The 15,252-nt window shown below is 38.6% G+C and overlaps 1 non-coding gene across 1 annotated transcript; it reads left to right on the top strand.

Annotated features, from left to right (window-relative positions):
* The first annotated feature begins 10,894 nt into the window (after window positions 1-10,894).
* Window positions 10,895-11,000, top strand: LOC142523545 (small nucleolar RNA R71). Its single transcript, XR_012814737.1, has one exon. It is a non-coding gene; the product is annotated as a small nucleolar RNA R71 (small nucleolar RNA).
* Window positions 11,001-15,252: the final 4,252 nt, after the last annotated feature.

Raw genomic sequence — 15,252 nt, 5'->3', positions numbered from 1 at the left:
TTATTAATAGCACATGACACTTTGATATGACCGCATTTATGGCCTTTGTACGATCAAATATAGTCGTCCAAATCTAAACGTTACATCTCAAATATATATAGCCATGATAAATTTCAACAACAAGTTTCTAATAATACTTTTTCAATAGATCATATTTTAGAATCATTGCTGAAATTTATCAGGAGCACACATTTATAATTTTTATTAGATCTTCTCAAAGATCAATCTGTGCTATATTTCACTCTCTGTAACTTCAGTATTCATATATTTTAAGTGAGTTGTCGTAACTGATAGAAGGAGTCTTTTTAATCAGAAGCTTAAAAGAATCTCATTGTAAGTTATATTAAAAGTTTCAGTAGGTAATGATTAAGTCGTATTGAAGTTGGTAGTTACAGAGTGTGATACCTAAGTCTTTTAGTAATACCTTCTGAAAATAGAATAATGAGAGACTTTTAAGGAATAATCCTTCGATTTCAAAACAAACCATCGTGTGTTATTCATTGCACTGCAAAATTTCTCGGTTCACATAGTTTCACTCGACTCTTTCCGCATTATATAACAGTTGTCTACTGAACTTTGCTGGTCAAGAATCAGCCGCAAAAGTCATCCAAAGTTTGAAAATAAAGAAATTTATGAGGTTTTTATCCATCCCCTCTAAACAGCCTCCACAACCTTAACAAGTGGTATCAGATAAGGTTTTTAACAAGTGGTATCAGATAAGGTTTTCTCAACCTCTGAACCAATACAATTTGATGGCATCTTTCAGCAAAATCTCTATGTTCTCCAAAGAAGAGTTTGATGACTATAAGATCATAATGCAAGAATATTTGGCAGACTAGGATGATGACACATGGTAAGTCATTACTAGGGGACCAATCAAAATCATGAATGTCAACATTGTAGTTGCATTGATAGGCTGTGCACCATAGATAATCGAGAAGCATCAATCAGAATGTACAACTGATGACAAGAAAATGAAAATCTAGACAATGTATCAAAGGACATACTATATAAAACCTTTGACAAGAACACATTTAGAAAAGTTAAAATGTGTGTCACTGCCAAGGAAATCTAGGAAATTATGATTCTGCTCTTTGAGGCAAATGTTCAGACAAAGGAGAAAAACTCACAGTAGCCACATAAAAGTTTGAAAACATCAAGATGAGGCTCGGAGAATATCTGAATGACTTTGATGAGTGATTCATCATCATCCTTGTTGAATTGGCACTCTTGGAAAAGAGTAAACCAACATAGAAGTGACACTAAAAGTGATTAGAGACTTTTCAAGGGAATGAGATGTAAAGACAGTCGCCATGAGGGAATAAAAGGAATTAAACAAATTGGAATTGCATGACTTGTTTGCTGATCTCAAGACATACAAGTTCGAGCTGGAAACCAAAAGTTGAGATGAGTCAACCTCTAATCATCCAACCAAGGCTCTAGATGTGACCACCGCCGAAACTGTACAATAGAATATTATTGAACAACTAAGCATGATATCATGTCACAGTTTGTGAATAAGTTTTCTAAATTCATGAGGAAAAACCACATGACTTTTCATAACACTAATCGAAACTATAAAAAAGAGTCAATATATGGAGATTTTTCTTGCTTCAACTGTGGAAAGATTGGTCATTTCATGGCTAATTGCTCAATGCCAAATAAAGATGATTTGTGAAAGAAACTGCTCGCAAGGATCATAAGGTGATGGTTGCTAAAGAAATAAAAATTAAGTGGGTTACAATTCAAAATCCTATGACTTAGATAACCATTCCAGTGATAACGATGCTGCAAAAGTTCAGTTTCTCATGGCCGATACTGATCCAACCACTACTACTGATGAGGTATACGGCTTTGACTCAAATGAATTTACACGTGCTGGTTTAGTTAAAGAACATGGTTGAGGAGTACTCGAATCGTTCTCAATCATTGAAGGAAGTTATAGTTGAAAACCAAAGATTAACTAGTCAAATCAGTAAGTCCATTTGTTTACAAAAAAGACAGTTGTGATGATATCAAAGCTGAAGTAACTAAGCTAAAGTCTGATAATGTAACGTCCAAAAACCAGCTCACGTAAACCACATACATGCAAGTTACTTAAATTGCATAAGTTAATTGATTTTGAATGCTTAAATGATATATATAGTATATGATTGAATTTTTACTTGCACGATTTCATGAAAATGAAGATTTTATCCGAACATTCGATAATAGGCTGGAGAAAGCAGACCGGAGACGACTAAGATAAAAATATTTTTCGATAAATGTTTTTGAGGCTCAATAATATGATCAAATATGATTAAAATTTTAAAAAAATGCTGAAGTCCAAAATATTTTATGAGGCGAGATCGATTTTATCCGGGAATCCGGTTTTAGTCAAACAAAAGACTTTTAAAGCCCAAAAGGTATTATTTTTGAAAATTAAATTTTTGTAAACTTTTATTTTACTATTAAATAAGTCACAATGAACCTAATTTACCTAAGATTAGTGGGATTAGTTACTCCTAAACTTAAAAGCCCAAACCCTAACCCATTAACACATAGTTTTCGAAAAAAATAAAAAGAAACCTAGGGTTCTAAGGCCCACATTCAGCCAAAACTTGCACACATCACACACTAAATTTTTTAAAATTTCAAGAGCAAAATTCAAGGATTTTTCGTCGCCCTTCGTTCTTCTTCGCAACCCACGCCAACAATCGAATATTTGAGTGTTTTTAACGCAAAGGCACGCTTTTAAACTTTTTTTTTGCACCATTCAAATCATATTATGCATGATTTTTGTTTTGAAGTATGAAAATTTATTTAGATAAAATAGTCAATGTTTATAGGTTATTTCGCAAAACTTTTGATGTTTGTATGATCATATAAGTCGTGTTATGAATTCATAAGGGATTTCTGCCATACGGAGACGTTAAGGGCTGGGAAAAGAGACGTTTAAGCGAAGAATGATGACTGGAAATTGGCATTAGGCGATGCATGGGTGAAGGGCTAAATTCTAGGGTTTAATGGTTTTTGGGTTGGCTTAAGGGCTCAGTTAAGGGGGCAGCCACGCCAGGACTTTGTCAGGGACCTCTGCTGGCTGCAACTCGACGTTAGGAAGAGTCCATGACATGCTGGATTCATGACTTGTTGAGGGTAGGCACCGCGGGAGCCTTAGGCATTGTTGCGTGCGGGTTGTGTAGGCTGGTCGGGAGGAGGGCATGGCGGCTAGGTTGGGTCCAGAATGGTGCATGGTTTACCTAGGTAAGGGGCATGAGTCTGCTATGGGCGGCTGGATTCTGGCCGAGCGTAGCTAAGAAGAGGCGCGCATGCGCTGTGGGTTCTAAGAAGGGAGAGTCTGCGATGATTAGGCTAGGCTAGTTCGGTTCTTGTCAGGGCGAGTCCAGAGATTTCTAGGAGGTTCTAGACGTGGTCTGGTCCTTGGTGGCTCGAGGATGGTTCAAAGGTTTGGGAAAAACGTGGCTTGAATTGTGGCTAGGATTTCGAACATGGATTAGAAAATGAAGGAATCGAACCCTGGTCCACGGGGTGTGGTTCATGGCTCACGGGGGTATTTTAGGTATGAAAAGCTTATGTTTAAAATTTGGGATGAAAATATTAAGTATTGAATTAATTCGGGATTAAAACGCTTCTTGGTTAATAAGTCAATAAATCGAAAGGCTCGATTTTACATCTAAGAAAAATGTTAGAAGTAAAATTTAATCTTATATGATGATTTGGGATTGGCTCGAGTCAATGAAAGTAAGAAAAAGTCAAAATCGGGAATTTTAGTCTCCAAGGGTAAAATGGTCATTTTATGCCACTGGTAGTACGAAAGGTCTAGCAGTGTCCCGAAGAATCATATTACATGATAAATGTTATTTAAAAATGCTTATGGTGAAAATATGATATTTTAATATATATGTTAAAGCTATACGATTTTTCCTGAAAAATGTTATTTTACGAGTTTGATGGATACAATATTTTATAAATAAAAAAATGAAAATATTTTGAAGAACGTGAATTGACTGTAACAAATATGATATGATATGATTGGAGATATCGTGAGAGAGAAGGCCCCAAAGGGAGCCTGTTTACGGGAGAAGGCCCCAGAGGGAGCCCAACGATCGTATTTCCACATTTGGCGAAGCCCAATGCCCGCCCCCATGTACAATGGTGAGCTAAGACTGATCAGTCGACCACATGATGATATGATTACATCTAGTCATTTTCAAAGATCAAAATTCACTCAAAATGATATATGATGATAGAAAGCTTTACGATTAAACAATTTATGATTTATTTACGCTTACAAATTTAGGTAGCTATTTTAAATAAAAGTATAATTGTAATGCATGTGCCTGTATATGTATTATTTGCTATGTATGGTTAGAACGTGCTGAGTCATTAGACTCACTAGGTTTGGATGATTGCAAGTGATGATCATTTTGAGGGAGGCGATGACGCTTGAGTGGATCTAGTCCGACAATACACTCCCGATTGACATTTATTTTCCGCATTTCTTAGTATTAAAGTTTTTACAAAAATATTTTGAGGATTATTTATTTAGAGATTTATGCTTTATTTTAAATTAATTTTGGAGTATTTTAAGGGTTGACGTATGGTTTTTGGTGACCAACGATTTATGGATTTTTATTCATTTAACACTTTTAAAAGTTGATTTATTTTAAAATGATTGTTTTGAATGTTACAAAAAGAAAAATAAATTAGTAGGATTTAAAGTTAAAAAGTAATAGACGTTTCAGTTGATGTTAGAGAGAAGGATCCTGAAAGAGTTGTGTTACTGCCACTCCGAGAAGCTGAAGAAGTCATGCTTCTAGTCTGTGAGTTTTACTGCTTTAAGATTTATATGCTGAGTTTTGAATGCTTATATGATACATGAATTAAGAAGCTAGACGTAATTTTTAATTTAATTTTTGTTGGTTATGTGGTTTGGACAACATGTATAGAGATGCCTCCTAGATGAGTTCTTCGTAGAGATAGTGAGGATAGGCAGGAGGCGGAGATTCTACTGCCTCCACCTAATTAGGATGCTAGTGCGCGTTTGCTAGCCAGTATGGCTCGATTACTGGAGCAGCATGTTGGGAATGTTGTGAGGGTCCGACCAGAGGCGTTTTATGAGCGGTTTAGGAGGATGGATTCCGATGACTTTTCTTGCACTAGTGATCCATTTGTGGTTGAGGAATGGATTAGGTCTTTGGAGGTGAATTTTAGGTATATGGACATGGCGGATGCTAACTGGGTTCGTTGTACTATTTATGTACTGAAGGACGACGCTTGCTTATGGTGGGAGGGAACAGAGCGATGAGTGAATCTGGCGACATTGACTTGGGTGGACTTCAAGAGGGTATTCTTTGAGAAGTATTTCTGTAAATACCGTGTATCGTATTGTCGTAAATCCATTGATTATCGATAATTCATGAAATTGTTATGTGATTACGTGTATGACATATATAATTGACAATGAAAGTGAGAAAATAGGTGGTGATAATGAAAGATTGTATTGGAAATTGATTTGTGTTCAAAAAATATGTTGAACCACAATAGAAAAATGATATTACAGTTTTTAGAATAAATATCTGAGTATTAGTCCAAATGAAATGAGACCAATTTCATTAGAAATCTAATACATAGTACTAAAACTTTCATGTTTTGAGTTTTGTCCAAATCCATTTGGAAATAGGGGCAAAATCATCCCGAAATGTATCGTGTGCGTTGCAGTTCCTGCACTGACACACCTTGGGAGAATGAGCATAACTCTCGCGTCCAATATCCAAATTGAGTGAGGTTGGTTGCAAATGAAAGCAAAGACATAGATCTACAACTTTCATTTTGACTGTTGTGGAATATGAATTTAACACTGCCCAGGAAAATGAATTTAACAGTCTGCAGCAGGGAACGATGACTGTTGCATAATTTGCTTCGAAATTTTCTACTTTGTTAAAATATGCGCCTCATGTAGCTGCAAATGCAAAAGCGAAATATAACAGGTTTGTGAATGTTTTACATCCTGCTATATATACTTTTGTTATTTCTAGTTTGCCTACTAGCTACGCAGAGGCAGTTGAACGAGCCAAGGCAGCCGAAGCTGGATTAAGGCGAGGAGGTCCTCAGTGCGTTCCTCCACCTCAAGTGTCATCTCAGCAGCCTACTTGCGGCTAAAAGCAAAAATTTTAAGAAGATTGGTTCTATTGCTTCCTCATCCTCTTCTAGTTCCAGTGGATCCCAGCGAGGGAGTCCCGTTGTTGATCCTAATTGTAGCCATTGTGCAGGCAAACATACTATCGAGCAGTGCCGGGGTATGTGTGGTACTTGTTATCATTGTGGACAGGAAGACCATTTCTCTCATGTATGTCCGAATAGGGGTGTGTCTTCGTCCCAACCCCAGCCAGGATTTTGAGGTGGCCCTAGTATGATGAGACATGTTGTTCATGTTCCCTCTTTTCAGCAGTCAAATGTTCCACGATATCGAGGACCTGGCAGTAAAAGTGCCCAAGGCCCTCCTCAAGTTAGAGTGTATTCCATGACGAGGATCAGACAAAAGAAGCTCTGGGTGGTGTTATTGCAGGTATATGCTTGTTTTGTGATTATCCTGCACGTGTTTTATTTGATACAGGAGAATCTCACTCATTCATATCTCATGCATTTGTTGCATCACATGATACTATGTGTACTCCATTGTCTGATACGTTATCGATAGTCACGCCAGCAGGAAAGATTATTTTGTCTGAACAATTTGTACATAATTGTGTATTGATCTACGAGGACAATGTGATATTTCTGAATCTGATTGGGCTTCCAATGCACGACTTTGATTGTATTGTTGGCATGGATATCTTGACAACAAATCGAGCTGCAATCGATTGTTCTCATGGAGAGGTTCGATTTCGACCTGTTGATGAACCCAAATGGAATTTTTATGGCAAGGGTTCCCAGCTAAAATTCCTTTAGTATCCTCTCTGGAAATATCCCGACTTTTGTTTGGCGAATATGAGGGTTATCTCATTTATACTGTTGATGTCTCTAAAAATGAGCCCTCGTAATCTGATATTCCTGTTGCGAAAGAGTTCCTGGATGTATTTCCCGATGAGATTCCTGGTTTTCCGTCTCATCGAGAAGTCGAATTTAGTATTGATCTTATACTGAGGACTACGCCTATTTCTAAACCTCCTTATCACATGGAACCATTGGAATTGAAAGAATTGAAAGAACAATTGCAATATCTTCTCGATAAGGGATATATTCGACCGAGTGTATCACCTTGGGGAGCTCTTGTTTTATTTGTTTTAAAGAAAGATGATACTATGCGAATGTGTATCAATTACAGGCAGCTGAATCGGGCTACTGTGAAAAATAAGTATCCACTTCCTCGTATTGATGATTTATTGGACCAGCTTCATGGTACTTCTATATACTCTAAGATTGATCTTCGTTCTGGGTATCATCAAGTACGAGTTCGAGAAGAAGATGTGCCTAAAATTGCTTTTCGTACTTGGTATGGCCACTATGAGTTCTTGGTTATACCTTTCGGTCTCACAAATGCTCCTGCTGTCTTTATGGATTTAATGAATCGTGTCTTTCGAGATTTTCTTGACCAATTCGTTATTGTCTTTATCGATGATATTCTTGTATATTCAAAATCGAAAAATGAGCATGCCGAAAATTTGAGACTGGTACTTCAAACTCTTCGTAATGGTCATTTATATGCTAAGTTGTCCAAATGTGAATTCTGGATGGACAAATTAGTATTTTTGGGCCACGTCATTTTGAGACATGTCATATCTGTTGATCCTGCTAAAGTTGAAGCTGTATTGAATTGGTCGAGACCTACGAATGTCCCTGACATCCGTAGCTTCATGGGTTTAGCTGGTTATTATCGTCGTTTTATTGAAGGATTTTCGAAAATAGCTAAACCTATTTCTCAACTGACATAGAAGAATCATAGATTCATTTGGTCAAATGAATGTGAAGCTAGTTTTCTTGAATTGAAGATGAGATTGACCACAACACCTTTGCTTACTATTCCCTTAGTTACCAGAGGATTTGTGGTTTGTACAGATGCATCAGGTAAAGGTTTGGGTTGTGTTTTGATGCAACATGGCTAGGTGATTGCTTATGCATCTCGTCAATTAAAATCTCATGAAACTCGTTACCATGTTCATGATTTGGAACTGGCCGCCATTGTATTTGCTCTGAAGATTTGGCGCCATTATTTATATAAAGAAAATTTTGTTATTTATTTAGGCCATAAGAGTCTGAAATATCTCTTTTCTTAATCTAATTTGAATATGAGGCAACGCAGGTTCTCCCAATTAAGCACCAGGTTCGTCTCCTTGCACCTCCTCAACACGGAGCTCAGATTCTGCAAACACTCATCAAACGTTGCACCAAAGATAGAAAAGTCATCCATAAATATTTCAAGAAAAGTTTCAATCATATCATGGAATATAGCAGTCATGCAGCGCTGAAATGTAGTAAGGGCATTACAAAGACCAAAAGACAATGGTGAAAAGCAAATGTTCCATAAGGATAAGTGAAAGTGGTTTTATCTTGGTCCTCTGGTGCAATAGTGATTTGATTATACCCCGAATACCCATATAAAAAACAGTAAAACTCATGCCCTGCTAGTCTCTCCAAAATCTGATCAATAAAGGGAAGGGGAAAGTGGTCCTTACGGGTGGCATCATTCAACTTCCTATAGTCAATACATACTCTCCACCCCGTAACAGTCCTTGTAGGAATAAGTTCATTCTTTTCCTTAGTGATCACCGTAATCCCACCTTTCTTAGGCACACATTGAACATGACTTACCCATGCACTATCTGAAATAGGATAGATAATACCTGCTTCGAGAAGCTTAATAGTTTCAGCCTTCACTACCTCTTGCATATTTGGATTGAGTCGTCTTTGAGGTTGCACGAGGGGTGAGTACTTTTCTTCCATTAAGATTTTGTGCATGCAAATTGATGAACTTACTCCCTTGATGTCTGCCACCTTCTACGCAAATGCCTTTTTGTGGCTTTGAGAACTCGCAACAATTTTTCCTCCATGGCATCTGTCAAAGCTGCAGAAATAATGACAGGTAAAGTGTTATTCTCACCTAGGTATATGTACTTTAGGTTCGGAGGCAGTGACTTGAGCTCAAGCGTCGGTGGTTCCTCGATGCTTGACTTTGGAGGGGTCAAATTTTTTCGCTCTCCCAAATCTTCCACTCTCATCCTCATTGGCTTTTTCCATGGATGGTTGGCATTAAAGTATGCAACTATTTTAGCTTTCTCTTCGTCCAAGTCATCCTCCTTCAATTCAGTTGTGAGGGTGGCTTCCAATGGGTCTTTCATAGAATCCTGCACAAAATTACACACAAGTGAATCCACAGCATCAATTCTAAAACAGTCATCCGTGTGCAGTGTGTGCTTAAGAGCATTAAAAACGTCAAAAGTAATTTCTTCCTCGCCCGCTCTCAATTTCAACTTCCCTTCTTGAACATCGATCAGGGCCTTGCCAGTCGCAAGGAATGGTCTCCCCAGAATCAAGGGCATCTCCATGTCTTCCTCCATGTCAAGTACCACAAAATCTGCAGGAAATATGACTTTGTCCACCTTTACCAGGACGTCCTCTACGACTCCTCGCGGGTATTTGATAGATCTGTCTGCTAGTTGCAAGGACATCCTTGTTGGCTTAGGTTCTCCTTATCCGAGTTTCCTGAATACAGATAAAGGCATAAGATTAATACTCGCACCAAGATCACACAAAGCTTTATGAAAAAGAATATCACCAATCACGCAAGGAATAGAAAAACTCTCTGGATCCTTAAGTTTCGGTGGGATCTTGTTTTGCACCAAAGCAGAGCAATTTTCAGTTATATTTACCGTCATGTGATCCTCCAATTTTCTCTTGTTTGCTAAGATGTCCTTCAGAAATTTAGCATAGCTTGGCATTTGCATCAGAGCATCAGCAAAGAGAATATTGATGTGCAATTTCTTGAATACTTCTAAGAACTTACCAAATTGCGCATCTAATTTCGTCTATTTTAATGCTGCAGGAAAAGGTGGAGGGATAAAAAATTTAGTTGTGCAACGGGTGCTGGTGTAGAGTTATAAGACTTACCTTTTGATGACTCAGTCTGTTCATCCAGTACTTGATTTTTTTCTGCCCCTCTAGACTCTAAAATTTTTCCACTCTTCAACTCGATGGTGTTCGGCTTTCTACTTGCTATCATCTTAGCTAACTATCCAATCTGATTCTCTAGCCCCTTTAACAATGCATCTTGATTTTGGAGTTTAGTTTTGGTAGATGAGATGAACTTAGACATCATCTGCTCCAAATTGGAATTTTCTTCTCTAGAAGTGTCAGATCTGTACATTGATTGTTTCACATATGGTTGTCCTCCTTGTGGTCGATTTTGACTGTTTTGGCCACCCCATGAGAAGTTGGGATGTTGCCTCCATCCAGGATTTTATGTGTTCGAATACGGATCATTTTTTGGACGATTTTGTACTCCCACTTGATTCACTGGTGCCCTTTCTTGCACATAAAAGGGATTGTCATCTTGACAGTCTTTCGCAAAAAGTGTTCACCTTCACACTTATCATAGAATATCTCTTGAAGACGCATAGCCGTGCCACCCATATTCAAGCCGTCCAATTTCCTGTTCAAAACATCAAGTTGTGCAGTAATAGCAGAAAGGTCAGTTGCCTGGCGAACTCCTGCACTTTTTCTCTGGTTTTTCCTTTCAAATTGAGGATGATAGCTACTAGCGGCCATCTCCTCCAATAACTCATATCCTTCCTCAGCAGTTTTTCTCAGTAGGTTTCCACAAGCAGCAGCATCTATAATAGTATGATTAGGAGTGAGTAAGCCATAGTAAAATGTTTGAACGTCTAACCCAAGTGGCAGTTCATGATGAGGACATCTTCGCAATAGATCTTTGAAACGCTCCCATGCCTTATATAAACTTATATAAAGACTCCTGCTCGAATTGAGCAAATGCAATTATGTCTGCCCGCAGCTTCATGGTCTTAAATGGAGGAAAGTATTTAATGAGAAACGATTTCGCCATGTCCTCCCATGTGGTGATCGAACCTACAGGCAAACAATTTAACCATGCTTTAGCTTTGTCATGTAAGGAGAAATGAAATAAATGCAACCAAACAACATCATCAGAAACTCCATTAAATTTAAAAGTATTGCAAATTTCAAGGAAATCTGTGATGTGCGTGTTTGGGTCATCTACTGCTGATCCTCCAAACTGGACTGTACTCTAAATCATATGAATTACAGCTGGCTTGATTTCGAAGTGGTTTGCCCGCACAATAGGCCTCACAATGATGGGACGTGAACCATCCAAAAAAGGCTGGGCATACTCTAGCATTGGTATGCGGCGTGGCATCTCAACATGTCTGTCTTCATGGTGTTCCTCCTCATGCTCGTGCTCGTGCCTCTCCATCAGTTCCTTCAGTCTCTGTTGCTGTCTTCTTCTGCGGAAAGTTCTTTCAATTTCAGGGTCAAGCTGCTCAAGCTCCACGTCAAGTGACTTTGGGATGCACTGGAAAATATATCTGGAATAGAATATGGAGTGTTAGCTCAAGAAAAATAAAACAATGCTAAACAAAACAACTAAAAACAAAATTGTGAATTAACAGTCCCCGACAACGACGCCAAAAACTTGATCGAGCAAAACTTTCACTATGGAATTCTTAATAAAAATATGATTTTGTATGCTCGAAAATTAATCGCAAGTGCACGATGTCAAGTAATAGTATAATGTACGCAAGTACGAGTATCGTTCCACTGAAGACTGTATTTTGCAATTACTATTTTCAGTTATCAAATCTTTAGCAATGAAATTTGAATGGTTGTTTATGATTACTAAAATTAAATAAAAACACAATGAACAAGTCAAGAATTAAATGCTGAAATATAAACTCTAAACCACTTAAATAGATTTCGAAGAGAAATGGATTTGTTGGGAATTTCATTTCACATACCCCTCGTTAATTAATTAATTCGTTCGATAGTGATGTATGCTTCCGATAGGATTTCCTATTCAATTGAACACGCCCTCTCAAACTATGCCAAACTAATTCTACTCAGTGAAGTAATTAAATATCTTTAATTATTTATCAAGAGTGAATTGCATATCGATCTATGAAATCCCTTAGTTTTCGTCCGACCGGACTATGACTATCGGCACTTATCCAATTCAATATGTCTATGTAAATTGTAGATCCACGGACTATTCTACTCGTTCTTATCACAAGCTATTCTCTCGAACTCACTCGCAATATAAGATTATTATTAAAGTTAGCTATACTTTAATAATTATAATGAAAACAATAGCATAATCAAGAATAAACCAACATTTGAAATACGAATGAATTAAATTAGTTTCGGGGTAGGATCCCCTTAAATCCAAACAAATATTGTAAATTAGCTACAAGATGTCATGATTGAAATAAGCAAAACAACGTTTAAATAAGAGAAAATAAACTCGAAATACTAGACGTGACGAAATCTGCGAAGAACGATGCCCGGAAATCTCTAATCTTCCACTTCAAGCAATTGCTCCAAGATTTTCTCCTTTTCTAGACTCCTTGGCTGCTGAATAAATCTGAATTTTCATCCCAAAAATCCTTCCATATCCTCTCCCATTCCGAAATAACGGAAGAAATCTGCCAAAAAAATCTTTCCAAAATTAGGTGGCGCTCGGGCGGTAGAATATTACCGCTCGAGCGCCACACCCTCTGTAATATTTCTTGGGAAGTGCGGCACTCGCGCTCGGGCGGTAAGGTTTCACCGCACGAGCACCGAGTCTTCTGTATGTTAACTCTTCGGAAAGCATTTCTCGCGCCAGAGAGCATGGCGCTCGGGCGGTAAGATTTCACCGCACCAGCGCTGAGTCTTCTGTATGTTAACTCTTCGGAAGGCATTTCTCGCGCCTGGGCGGTAGAATATTACCGTCCGAGCGCCATGCTCTCTGGAATTTAGTTTCTCGAATCACCTCTCGTGCCCGAGTGGTAAAATTCTACCGCTCGGGCGCCAGCCTTTCTGCCCATTGTCTTCTTGGCTTGCACCTTTTGCTCCGATTTCAGTTTTCCGGTCATTTGACCTGCAAATTCATCACGCACAAGTGAGACATGATCATATTCATACGCTTACTCTAAAACGAACAAAATGTAAATGAAATATATGCATGCATAATGCGAACACACACAAAACTAATGCAATAAAACACGTAAAAACCACACCTATCAGTACTTCATATTACATTATCCCGAGAAATCAAACTAGACAAATGAGATTCTGACACGTGACAGATAAGATTGATTCAGATTTTCATAACTAGTCTAGATTCAGCCTATAGTTCAGATAATATGATAGTGATTTCATATTGTTGTATTGTCTAGGTTCAGATCTTTTTGTCTGATTGTTTTAGTGAGGTACGTGATGTACTGACTGAGATATCCAAGCCTAGTATATACACTTATATGCGGCATATTTATCTGTTGCATGATACATGTTTTACTGCTTTGGCATATTATGCATGACATATCATGTTGAGCCTAATATCTTTTGAGATATACCTCGTTTGTTGGGGCCGCTCAGCCCTATTCGGTATTGTGGACGATGGGGCATCGAGAGCTACATTGTCCGATGGTACCCATGGGCTCTGATGACCTGGACATTGTAGGTCCACATCTTGATGATGAGTGTGGGAGCCAAAACATGCCTAGGGCAGATCAGAGACTACACACTCATGCGCCTCTAAACTGAGCATGAGATTCCTGTTCTTGATCCTTGATAACCGAGCATATTGCATTTCGTATGCATCATATCAGTTTGTATATTCGTACATTCTCGTATTGGCCGATTGTCGCTCACGTCTTTGTTTTCATCTTGGGCACCCCATTCCACGGTGCAGGTCTTAGGTTGGATGGTTCGGACTGCCAGGGCTGTGGCTAGAGCAGTTGGGTTTTCGGTGGTGATCAAGTTGAGGTTTTATGTGTTTTGTCATTTTTTCGTTCAAAATGAGGTTTTTGATATGATTTTATTAATGTTTAAGACTGATGTTATTGTTCTATTTTCGTTTCGTTTGTAGGATGATTAAATATTTGGTTTCCGCTATTTAATTGTCGTTATTAAATTTAATGTTGCATGTTTATCAGTCTGTTTAGTAGGGGCTCGGGTAAGGGCGCTACATGTCGTCTATGAAATTTATGACAAACTGATCAAATTACGGCTGAAATATGCAATTCATGAGATCCATGAAGATCGTTGACGTGTTCGTCAGTCCGAAGGGCATCACCGCAAACTCATAGTGCCCATAACACGTCCTAAAAGCCGTCTTATGTACGTCGGACTCTCTCAACTTTAAATGGTGGTATCCTGATCGGATATCTAACTTCGAAAACACTGAAGCTCTCTGAAGCTGATCAAATAGATTCTGAATCCTAGGCAGCAGATATTAATTATTAAATGTGACCCGGTTCAGCTCCATGTAATCAATGCAGAGCCGCATGCTGTCATCCTTCTTTTCAACAAACAGTACCGGTGCGCCCCATGGAGAAATGCTCGGGCGGATGAAAACTTTGTATAACAAGTCTTGTATATGATCCTTCAACTCCTTCATCTCTGCAGGTGCTACACGATAGGGTTCCTTAGAAATCGGTACTGTACCTGGCATCAGCTCGATGAAAAGTCCACCTCTCTATCTGGTGGAATGCCTGAGACATCGTCCGGGAAAATCCCTGACCACCTCGAGATCCTCTAGCCTCTAGCTGACTGGCACGGTCACTTTCACAATACTCCCCAAAAATTCTTGGCAGCCTCTCCTCATGAGCTTCCTCGCACAGATGCAAGAAATGATGTGCGGCATTTGCTGGTGTCTGGCTGCCTAAAAAATAAATGGCTTATCGTTGTGCGGTCGGACAGATACTGGCCTCCGTCGAAAATCTATAGCAGCTCCGTTCAAAGAAAGCCAGTCCATACCCAAAATAATGTCGAACTCCGGCAGCGGTAGCACAATCAAATCTTTCTGCACCATATTTTTCTGTAACGAAGCTCCAATCTCTTCACTATCTGCGAGGTGAACATCTGATCTCCGGACGAAATTGAAACTCTGAATCCAAAATCCATAGCCTCTGGAATGATTCCTAGTTGCTTGACAAATGACTCGGATATAAATGAATGTGTAGCTCCGGAATCTAGCAATGCATATGTGGCTACACCTGAAATATATATCTTCCTGCGACA

The sequence above is a fragment of the Primulina tabacum genome, chromosome 13 (genome assembly GCF_025594145.1).
Source record: "Primulina tabacum isolate GXHZ01 chromosome 13, ASM2559414v2, whole genome shotgun sequence".
NCBI classification, from domain to species: Eukaryota; Viridiplantae; Streptophyta; class Magnoliopsida; order Lamiales; family Gesneriaceae; genus Primulina; species Primulina tabacum.
The sequence above is the reverse complement of the archived record's forward strand: the minus strand, read 5'-3'. Positions and strand labels throughout refer to the sequence as shown.